The following is a 12,449-nucleotide window of genomic DNA, read 5'->3' as shown; positions in this document are numbered from 1 at the left end:
CATCAAAAAAATTAACAGTTGATAATTAATTAATTAATAATAATAATAAATTAATAAATAATCACCATGAATGCACTGATAGGTGACAACAGAAACCTTGTCCTCAATCCTGAGTGATACAGGAAGCCAGTGGAGTGATTTGAGCTACAGTTGCTAAAAGTATTGAGTTACGTCAGTTTTGTAGATAGTTGCGTCTCAGACTGTGCTCTCTTTATCTTTTGCATCTTACTGCGCTTGAATGGAAAATGACACAAAAAATAAATTAATTAATAAAAAACCATGAGCCCATCCCCCACTCACCCATGTGGGAATTGCATAATTGGTCCCGAAAAAAACTAAAAAACTAAATTCCTGGCAACAGACAATGGACACGATATTAGCACCATGCACAAAAATTCTGTTTGATTGGCTCTATTATTTACTTGAGAGCAATGTTTGTTTAAAGGGGTGGTTCATTGCGATTTGACTTTTTTAACATTAGTGTTGTAATGTTGCTGTTTGAGCATAAACAATATTTGCAAAGTTACAAAGTTAAAAGTTAAATTCAAAAGGCGATATCTATGTCTTTTAAAATTCTGGCGAGTTACTTCCCAGGTTCATGACATCACAAACCCAGATAAACCCCGCCCATTGGAAAGGGGGGGCAGCAAAGGGGGGCGAGGCCTGCGGTGCTTTAGAGAAGAGGAAGAGAAAACTAGAGGTGCACATAAAAATCTATTCATATATGAATATAAGCCGCGATTCTGGCTTCTAATGATTCTAATGGATTCACAAGTTTCAAAATCAATGTTTTAAAGCAGCGGTTCTTAATACTGTTCTTCGTGTCCCCCTGCTCTGCACACGCTCTGCATCTCTCTCTCTCTCTCTTTCTGTCTCTCTAATTCAGGTCAGCTTCTGCAATGAACTGTTACAATTATACACTTATTTTTACATAGCTATGAGAAGCGTTAAACGTTAAGTGTGCAGTTGCCATACTGTATTAAAGCTTTAATCAGGATAAACCTGTATATTAAAAGCCAACATAAGCATTTACAAATAACAGCATATCTAAAAGTATGAGACAATAACAAACAAAAACATAGGCCTACCATTAAAAGCCGTGCTTGCAGAGGTTCTGCATACACACACACACACATAAAGGATTCACATATAGTTACATATAGTGGTAGAGGTTCCATTTACCACATATTATTTATTCACCAGGGCTTTGAGCCATTTTCCTGCATTATCCCACAGGATAAAGGCAATGCCATTCTTTCAGAGTGGGGTAAATGACACTGTGATCTTGAAGGAGGCAAAGGGTCACACTTTCTGTGATTTGCTGACCTCATTCTGCTTCGTGTGGTGTGCCCTCAATGACAGGAATTGACCCATAGACACTCTGTGTGACGGATCCCATGCCAGCAGACTTAGAGTGTGACACAATTCACCCTTCCTCACAATACAGATACAATCAGTGACACATTGACTTGAGTTACAACGAGAGTCATTGTCCGATGAGTAATAGCAAAAATTTCATTGTCACAAAGACCTGCTTTGCGTTTTTCTCTGGCAATATTCGCAGAAATATTGCATGAGTGTAGATCAGTATGAAAAGTAAGCCTGCCACACATATTACAGGAGCGTGACTTCACACTGATTTAGACAGCATGGCTAAACCTTAATGTGTTTTATAATTGTGCTCACATTTAAGGACAAACTGATTCTGGAAACAGAATTCTCCAACCACTGCAGTGAGCCTATTGTTTTGATTCAGATATAATCATAATCAGAGGAATATAATCATAATTAGTCTTTACTTAAGATGTATATTATTAAAATAATAAGGATCACAACATCACTCTTGGGGAGGATCTACTCCATGAACATCATTATCATATTAAATTAATGTTGACTAAGCTGTTTTTGGTTTATAAGCCAACACATAAAAAAGATGATTTTACAGAGGTTATGCTTTATTTAAAGTGGAAGTGAAGCAATAAAGTGAACATTATTTAGTAAACTGACTTCAACTTTAAGTCAAGTCAAGTCACCTTTATTTATATAGTGCTTTTAACAATGCAGATTGTGTCAAAGTACTTTACAGTATTGAATATGAAAATAGTGTGTCAATAATGCAAAATGACAATAGTAAACACTCAATTTTCAGTTAAAGGCAGTTCATCATTGAATTCAGTGATGCCATCATCCAGCTCAGTTCAGTTTAAATAGTATCTGTGCAATCAAGTCGACGATATCGCTGGAAATTAAGTGTCCCCAACTAAGAAAGCCAGAGGCGGCAGCAGCAAGGAACCAAAACTCCATCAGTGACAGAATGGAGAAAAAACCTTGGGAGAAAGCAGGCTCAGTCGGTGGGCCAGTTCTCCTCTGGCCAGGTGAAAACCAGTAGTTCAATTCCATGCTGCAGCAAAGTCACATTGTGCAGAGGACTCATCTGTTTCCTGTGGTCTTGTCCCGATGGCTGTCTAGGAGACAAGGTCTTCACTGGGGATCTGTCTCTGGGGTGCATCAGGTTGTCCTGGTCTCCAATGACATTCAGGGCTGTCGAGGTCATCTCTAGGTTTTGATCCACCGTCTGGGCTGGATACGTACTGGATCCGGGTGACTGCAGTGACCATTTGATCTGGAAACAGACTGGATCTTGTGGCTACGGTGACCTTGGAATAAGAAAGAAACAGACTAATATTAGCATAGATGCCTTTCTTCTAACTATGTAGCAAGCACATCGTGTGTTATGGAAGTGTTCCCAGTTCTGGTTGTCCTAATTAATGCAGCCTTAAAATACTTTAACAGATTTGAATATTAGAAATGTGTAAGTGTGTTATGTGTAAGCCAGGTTAAAGAGATGGGTCTTTAATCTAGATTTAAACTGACAGAGTGTGTCTGCCACCTGAACATTCAACCGTAACGTTATGATTCAACCGTAACGTTATGAAGCGACGTGAATATTTTTTGTACAAGAAGAAAACAGAAATAATGACTTTATTCAACAATTCCTCTCCTCTGTGTCTCTCCAAATCAGCGTAGCGCCATTTTGGCAAAGCTGTTTGCTTTTAAACCAAAGTGTAAATACACATAAAAAACGTATCCTTGTGGCGCGGTTGACACGGAAGAGCATACGCCACCTGCCTACAGCTCAGATTTGTCAAAATGGCGCTACGCTGATTTGGAGAGACACAGAGGAGAGGAATTGTTAAATAAAGTCATTATTTTTGTTTTCTTTGTGTACAAAAAGTATTCTCTTCACTTCATTACATTATGGTTGAATCACTGATGGCATATGGACTATTCTGATGATGCTTTTCATACTTTCCTGGACCTTGACAGTGTTATTTATTTGGCAGCCTATGGGACAGTTTCAAGCCTCCCTGTTTTAATCCAAAATATCTTAAATTGTGTTCCAAAAACGAACGAAGCTTTTACGGGTTTGGAATGACATGGGGGTAAGTGAATAGCCTAATGACAAAATTTTCATTTTGGCTGTTTTTTAGTACGTATAAAGCATATTAGTTTTAATGCTTTATTCTACATGACTATATTTTAGATCCCTAAGGAACATTTACCTTACAAACTATTAAATTAGGAGTTTGAGGCAAAAGTTGTAGTTAATAGTGAGAATAGGTCCTTAAAATAAAGTGTGACCGGGTTAGGTTATGGTTAGAGTTTAGTTTAGGGATAGTTACTTGTAATTATCCATAATTTAATGTTATTACTGCAGTGAGTAAATGTAACCTATGTCACCTTAAAATAAAGTGTGACCCCATCATGTCTAACATCATGTCTTCTATGTAAATATGACAATTAGGTTAATGTTCCTCAAATTATGTGTCACATATATCATGTAACAGAAACACGGCCTAATTAATCACTATTTGTTTTTTTTTGTTTTGTTTTTTTTTAGCCTACAGAAAGACAATTAGTCTATTACTTTAGCATAATGCTAGCCAATTAGCCTGCTAAATTAGCAGTCATGTTCATATAATACATGAAGCAGACACTTTTATCCAAAGCAACCTAAAAATGAGGACTACAAGGAATTTATGAAAGCCAATTACCATGTTAGCTTAGGTACCACTGAATAAGTGGAAATTCTATTTTGATGATCCAGAAGACAATATTTTGTAACAGTATACTTTTTAAACAGGCATTATAAATGGCATATGGTTCCGGGGGAAGATTCCTACTGACATAAGATTCCTTTCCTAACATTATTATTCCATTCCATAAATGTATAGTTCACAGCTTAGATATCTATTTCCAATAGCAGTCCCTCAGTATTTCATGTTCACTAGAACAACCTTGGTTAGGTACAGCAGAAATGCTGTTCAAACCTCTCATCAATAATCCACCCTCCCTCATCTTTCTCACTGAAGGCCCTTGAGCCAGATGCCATGTCTACACCTCACAGACGGTATGTGATGGGCTCATTTTTCACTCTTCTCCAAATATTAAAAAAATCCAGAAGAGTCTATTTGCAGCATTATTTATTTCTTTTGAATCCCTCTTAAAGATAGTTGCCCAGCAACAGAGGGAAGAAGTGGAGAGGAGAGCAAGGTGCAAGAGAATGTGGACGTGCATGGATGGTTTGCAGGGATGGGCCACCTGATGGACGAGTCAACCCTGCAGAACAGGAGATCTTCTAGCAGAAAATAGCACTCATGATTTGAGCTGTGTGTAATGAGGTTAAACTGAGACTAGTGTGCTGCATAATAAAAGTGACATTACCTTTCATTAGAACTGGATATCAAGGTATTGAGTGATCAGATGAAGCTCATCTGCTGTTTATCTGCCCATGTGATGTAAAAAGAGAGAAGGGTATCAAAAATTTAGAGACACTATCAGGCACTCGATTAGTGTGCACTAGCGACCCACTAAGGAGTCCACTTCAGTTCTGTCTGTCCATTACTCTCATTTTTTGTGATTGGTTAGGAAAGTTAATTTCTCACCTTCATAATTCTAAACATTAAATAAGAGTTTATTTCATCTGTGGAACACAAAAGGAGATATTATGAAGAATGTTGGTGACCATTGACTTCCAATATATGGAGCAAAAAAACCTGTGACATTTCTCAAAACATCATCTTTTATGTTCTACAAAGCATAGAAAGTCATATAGGTTTGGAACGACACAAGGGTGAGAAATCATGACAATTTTCATTTTTGGATGAACTTTAAGGTGATCATTATGCAGTATCTAAATATGACAAAAGCTTACATCCCTAAAACTTAAAGTTTTGAACGAAATTTGGATCAGTTCCTCGACAAACTTGGATGTTGCCTTATTTAAAAGTTTACAAGTTTTAAATTTCTATTCTTTAAAGACTAAGCAATATCTAGAGTGCTGTTGTTCCAAACACTTTTATTGTGCTGACATTTCAGACAAACTACAACACAATTGTGAGTGTCATATTGCCTTCACAGAAAAGTTCAATAAAAAAGGATTTAATACTGAGTAACTTACACAATGTTGTCTGTTACCTTTGTCTGTTTTTGCCCCGCCATAGAAAATAGTTCCAAACAAATTCAAAACAGAATTGTGCAAGAACTGAACAATTCATTGAAATGACTCTAACCTGCAGAAATTGTCACTAAATAACCAGATTGATTTTTGAACACACAAACACAGGCAGTGGAGTGATACAAACAGTGAAAATCTCAGTGTTCTTGGAATGCTGCTAAGAACCGTTACTTAAAGGTCAGACCTGAAACTAAAGTCATAGGGAAACTTCAGTTTTGATGTGAATGCATGTGTATGCATACCAAAGGCTTCTGATTTACCAAGATGGTGCAATCGTATTATTATCAAAGGGAGAAACTGCCAATTGGTAAAAACATCACATGACTGCAGCTGCCAGTAGTTATTTAAATATGAAATTTAATGTGAGTGCGGCAAGCAGTTTTTGAGATTTCTGAATTTCTTTATTCAAGCAGATAGGATTTGTCTTTAATGCCTGAGATTGCTAGTTGGAGACATGGCAAATATGGCCTCCAAGTGAACATACTTTCCTTGTAAGGGATATGTACAACTGATATATGCACAATAAAAAAAGTTTCATGCGTGTCCAGTGTCTGCTATTTCTTTCCAGAAGTTCAAGTTCAAGTTGAGCTTTATTGTCATTCCGCAACATGTGTGGACACAAAGTGGAATGAAATGTTGTGCCTCACAGGACCACGGTGCTACATAAATACAGACATACTGTACAACAATGAAGTAAAACAGTATAAACCTATACGCAACAGATTTCGACTATAAATATACTATATATAAAAGTTTACCTATACAGTACATAAACTAAAACATACAAGCTATACGAATGCTTCACATAAATACTGTACCTATACACAACTAACCTACTGACAGATTTTTTTGTCTATAAATATACTATATATAAATGTTTACCTACACATAAACTAAAAAAAAAAACAAACAAAAAAAAAAAACTATACGAATGCTTCACGTAATACTGTACATGTGCAAAGAGAAACATCGTAAGTCAAGCAGCTGGCTGGGGAACAGTTGATTTGTAGTGAATGAGCATGTAAACATACACATTACTGAGTCTTTTGTGGGATTACGTACACACAGCAGTGTGTGTGAAAAGTGACTAGTGCGCATAGAGGAGAGTGTGTTACTACAGGTGGTTTTACCGGCCCACTTGTGTGTAGCAAACTTCGAATTGCACAAAAAGAGAAAGTTTCAGACAGTTTTTTTTCTGTGATGTGGTGAGGTGGGGGGTGGGGGGGTGGAGGAGGTGAGATGGTCCATGTTTTCAGGAGGTAGGGGGTTTGTTTGGGGTTTCAGAGGAGGGTGGGATGATTTGAGTTCAGGGCTCTCACAGCTTGGGGGAAAAAGCTGTTGAGCAGTCTGGCGGAGCAGGCTCTGATGGTCCAGTACCCGTCTTTCTGATGGTAGAAGCTGGAAGAGACTGTGGGAAGGATGGGTGGGGTCCTTCACGATACTGTTAGCTTTGCTGGAGCATCATGTGAGGAAAATGTTCAGGATGGAGGGGCACCAGTGATCTTTGCAGCTGTGTTCACTGTCTGCTGGAGGGTCTTGGGGTCTGCTGCACTACAGTTCCCATACCAGACAGTGATGCAGCTGGTCAGCACGCTCTCAATGATGCCCCTGTAGAATGTGGTGAGGATGGGTGGGGGTAGACTTGCCCTTTTCAGCCGCCGGAGAAGTGTAGGTGCTGTTGTGCCTTCTTGGAGAGTGATATGGTGTTGGTTGTCCAGGTGAGGTCTTCTGTGATGTGCACCCCCAGTATTTTAGTGCTGCTGACTCTTTCCACAGTCAAGCTTTCTATGGTCAGAGTGTGTGTGTGTGTGTGTGGGGGGGGGGGGGGGGTGAGTTGTCAACCTCTTTGTCCCACTTTAAGGTATGGATCAATAAACTGTCTTGTGTTACGTAGAGTTGCGTGCACTCACAAATTTGGTCACATATGGTTTACTCAAAATTTCAAGGTTGAAGCTCTTCATGCATACAGTAGCTGGCGTTAAAGTCGCTTCCGTGTGAGTGGTCCTTCATGCATTGGTAAACTACTGATAATAAACAGGTGGTCTTAATGGTTCAGTAGCTTGGGCAATGCTATGGTGTTGCAAACTAAAGATAGATTTTGAATGAATCAAACAAAGTTGAAGAGCTACACAAAAACTAACCAAATAAAAATTTATTGAATAGTACTGCTGAAAAAAGAAAGACAAACAAAAATATGTTTGTTACACAGAAGACCTGCATGACAGGCCATGCGCAATGTACAGACTTCACAGGCCAGAGACAGACACCAGAATCTAAACCGAGGGAAAATGAGCATCAGTGCTTTGACAAGAAAAACAATGACTCAACACTACTCCTTCACTGTCATCATCATCAATACAACCTTACAAGTCTTTAAAGAATATTCCAAGTGGCATGTCTTTTATTCAACTTTAAAATGGACAAATATAAATCAGTAACTTGACATTATTTTATCAGTAAGGCTGTGTGTACGCATATTAAGAAAAGAAAAACATACATAACGATGGCAGTAACCTGAGTGATTAACTATTGAATTCAGCAAATATTATTATTCAATGTGCAATCCAGAAACCTTTTTTCTTTTTTTTTTTGTATCACATACAAATAAGGCTTCAAGAACAGGGATAAAAACAGATACAAGACAAAATCTTCAATGCAACAAAACAAATTTTTCTGGCCTTAAATGAAAGGGCTATGGACTTCTACATAGATATTAGGCAAAAGAAAAGAAAAACTGTTGCTTCAAAATCATAGATATGTTAAATTTTTTTACAAAATTACAATTGAGTCATACTCAGCAAAACAACTCAGAAAAACTTTCAATAGTAAGTGAACATAACAATGGCACATTTGAAAAATTAAACCACCTTTTGAAATGAGAATGGCCAGATCCTCCAGTTATATACCATTCTTTACTCATATTAGCACATTAAACAGTTACAAAAAATGTCAAATTTGATTCTATAGCCCTCAGTGGCATGTTGTTGGCTAATGGAAAATGATCATTAAAATGGTATTGTACACTAATGGAAAATGATCATTAAAATGGTATTGTACACTTTGAGGATTATAAGATGTAGGAATAACCTCACTTGTTTATACTCTTTTAAAAAAAACAAGAAAAGTACTAATATATGACATAAGTTCATATCACAGGGTCTGTTTTTATTGTTGACATCTGAAATGAATTAATTACACTGACAAATGTGGCTGGAAGTTTGCCATTTTCATTTTGACACTGACCTCTAAAGCACTGGCATGTCTAATTCTCAGTACAAGTCTTGTTTTGTATGAAATTTTGAGTTTAGCTCCACCACTGCCTTGAGGTAAACATGAAATCCATGATACTGAAATGACTGGCATTAGGAATAATAGATAACATTATTATCAGTGAGCCTGAAGTAGTTCTTAACCTCTCCTCTTAGAAAAGAAAAAAAACAACAACACTGAAAGCTCACCTAGAACGTAACATTTCACTCATTTAGGGAAAAAAAGAAAAAGGCATTTCACTAGTGGTTATGGTAAAGAATATGGGCACATGCAGTGCAGGTAAAAGCACACATACAGTCAGACATACAGCATTTAGGCACACATACTGTACATACACACTTATAAATCCGCAAACAGAAAATATCAGTGCACTGCACTGCACTGCACACACACACAAAAAAGGTACAACTGTGACAAATTATTACTTCACAGTGTTAAAAACCTGGCTCAGGAAAACATAGAGTCAAACTAAGTTCCGTCTCACCCTAGATTTTAAATGTTATTATTTTATACACATTTTTTATAGTAATTATACTTAGAAAATCCATTATTGCTAAATAAACAAAAAGAAAAGAAAAACTCAAAGATTACAACTGTACAGTGCTGTAGAGACTGGAATGTATTTGATATTATCCAAGAGAACTAAATGTAAACTGCAGATGGATGAGAAATGTGTAGACTGTCATTAGATTATGTTACTTCCATGGACTTTCTGCAAAGCATGTTATGTTTCACAGACCCTTGAGTTGGCAGGTCACCGATGTTACGCATTCAGCTAGGATTCAATACAAAGTCCCAAAGCTTTTGTTTCTATGATGTCCAGCATAAGAATTCACAAGGTTTGGAAAAAAAGAACATCCACAGGGCACAACAACATCTGAGGTAAAACAACAGCGAAGAATAGACAAAGTGTGTGCACAAAATGCTAAGCTAACTCAAAAATATGATATTTGAATAAAAATCCCTAAAGACAATTACCTTAATACTTCAAAAGGAACCTTCTATGAAGATGGAGAACAAAAAATGAACTGGTTTGGTCTTAAGTGCATCAAGAGATCAAATTTACAACAAAGTTCCCAAGACATTATGATTCCAAGCAACTGAAAATGTAAAGAGCTTATTGTGATTGTAGGGGATACGTAACACAAAACAAAACATTTCTTTTTGGCAAATGTTTTTTTGTCTGACCTACATATAAAAAAAGCAATTAAATTATACACAGCACATAACATTGTTCATATCTACTTTTAAAACATTAAATAACATTTGTAATGTATATAAGCACGTTGAACTGTTAAGCGATGATGACGTGCTGAGCAACAATTGAGTTACTGTACGCCCATTTCCTCTTATTACTGTATGCCCATTTCCTCCTCTGACGACTAGCTGCCATGCTTATCACATGCTTTAATTTATGATGGACAGCATACTGCTGTTACACTTTCCCCCCTCCCATACATACCAGAAGACACGTACACCACCTGCGAACTGCTCAGATTTGCCAAAATGGCGCTATGCTGATTTGGAGAGACACAGAGGAGAGGAATTGTTGAATAAAGTCATTATTTTGTTTTTCTTCGTGTACAAAAAGTATTATCGTCGATTCATAACTTTATGGTTGAATCACTGATTGGCAGATGGACTATTCTGACTATGCTTTTCATACTTTCCTGGACCTTGACAGTGTTACTTACTTGGCAGTCTATGGGACAGTCTCAAGCCTACCAAAATATCTACCTTTCATCCTAAATATCTTGAATTGTCTTCCGAAGACAAACGAAGCTTTTGGGGGTAAGTGAATAATGACAAAATTTTCATTTTGGGATGCAGTATCCCTTTAACTAAAATAGACTGGTGCAGAAATAACTGCAGTCTGCTTTGCATTGCCTCTCAAATCGGTTAATGGGCACCGGGAAAAAGATGCACTGCTTACGCTCTGCTTACGTGTGCAGTGTGAAACAGGCCTTAATTAAAGTCTTTTGGTCTTCAGAGCTGGAATGATAAATTACTACATCAGGTTATTACCAGTCAAATTGTGAAATAGATTATAAACGGAAAATAATGCCTCGTAGCTCGACTCATAGGGTTGGGTATCGAGAACCGGTTCCAAATTGCCAAGAATGGGTATTCGGTAAGACATGTGCATTTCGATTCTGCCTAATTATTCACATTTTAATGTGATTTTAAACCTGAAGCGCGAGCACAGAGAATGGTCCTGGTGCGGGTTCCCAACCTGTGTCCATTCTCGAACTGTTCCGTGTGTTTCCACTGCAGAAAAGGTACTTCCGGGCTGGAACTGATTTCTCTTTGACATTTTGCAATGAATAGGCACATTCTTTTGCCGTTTTTTTTTTTTTCTTCAGTGAGTGTAAACAGATGAGAAAGAAAACGCATGTGTAACAGTATTTTAGATCCACGTGTGTTTGGTGTTAAAGAGACAGCAGCCTAATAAACATGTGCTGCCTGTCATTAATGTAAATCAAAGAACAAAAGAAAATCATTCGCTGATCTTCACTGAATATCTTTAATGAGGATAAATATATTTTATGAAAATAAAACTATGCAGTGTTTTTAAACTTTTGATTTCAATTTCTGTACCTAAAATTTGTTCAGTTGTATTTATTTATTATGCAATTTCTAATTGATTTGTTTTTTCCTATTTTATAACTGAATGTTTACTTGTCTTAAATAATTTAATGTGTAAAATATATATTAGGTCTAGTTGTTTTTTCTGTGGTATTTTTGTTAAAACCATACGCAAAAGTTCCTCTTGTAGGCCTAAATGTTCTGTAGGATGCTGATTTTTGCTAATGTTATTCAGCTGCATCAGAATGATTTGTTAAAATATAGAATAAATATATCTGACATCTAAATGTTTGTCTTTTTTTTTTAACCTTATTGGAATCGAAACTAGGAATTGTTAAGAATCGGATTTGATTAAATTCAAACGATACCCAACCCTACTCATTATGTAACATGTGGGCCACACAGGACTGATTATTATGTTTTTCCCAATTATCCAGAGAAGAGTTAGCAGGACGACTCACTGAAGACTTTACAGATGAGTGCCGCATATTTACAACATGGTACAACTGTCTGCAGTTGTTATTGTACATATATGCATTTTAGTCATGCCTATTTGGTTTACTAGGTACCTCTAGCTAAGTAACGTTACATAACATATTGGAGACTTCTGGTAGAGAATTTATGATGTTAAAATTTCCCTCTGTTTTATAGTCACTTCCTGTTTTTTGCTTTCTTTAAATTCCATTAATGTGCATTTATCACTGTTTTATACAAATGGTCTCATTTGATTGTCGAGATTACCATAAGAAAATAAAATGCAAAATATAAATATAAAAAATACCTGCAAAAGCAAATTTCCTTTGCTCCCCGCATCTAAAACAAATATTCAGAGTGCATACTGTACATGTGTGTGAAATCGTACAAGAACAAAAAAAGAAAAAAGCGCAAAGAGGCTGCAAGACATACTGAAGAAATGTACAGGATCGGTTGGATCAACCGGGTTTGAGAATTGAGCAGTGCTGAACGATATGTCCTTTCCATATGTCACACATGATAAAGGACAATACTTGGGACCCTTTTTTCTGTCCTTTTCATTTTGATGACTTTAAATAAGATACACTGCATGGCTATATAG

The sequence above is a fragment of the Cyprinus carpio genome, chromosome A21 (assembly GCF_018340385.1).
Source record: "Cyprinus carpio isolate SPL01 chromosome A21, ASM1834038v1, whole genome shotgun sequence".
Classification (NCBI taxonomy): Eukaryota; Metazoa; Chordata; class Actinopteri; order Cypriniformes; family Cyprinidae; genus Cyprinus; species Cyprinus carpio.
The sequence above is the reverse complement of the archived record's forward strand: the minus strand, read 5'-3'. Positions refer to the sequence as shown.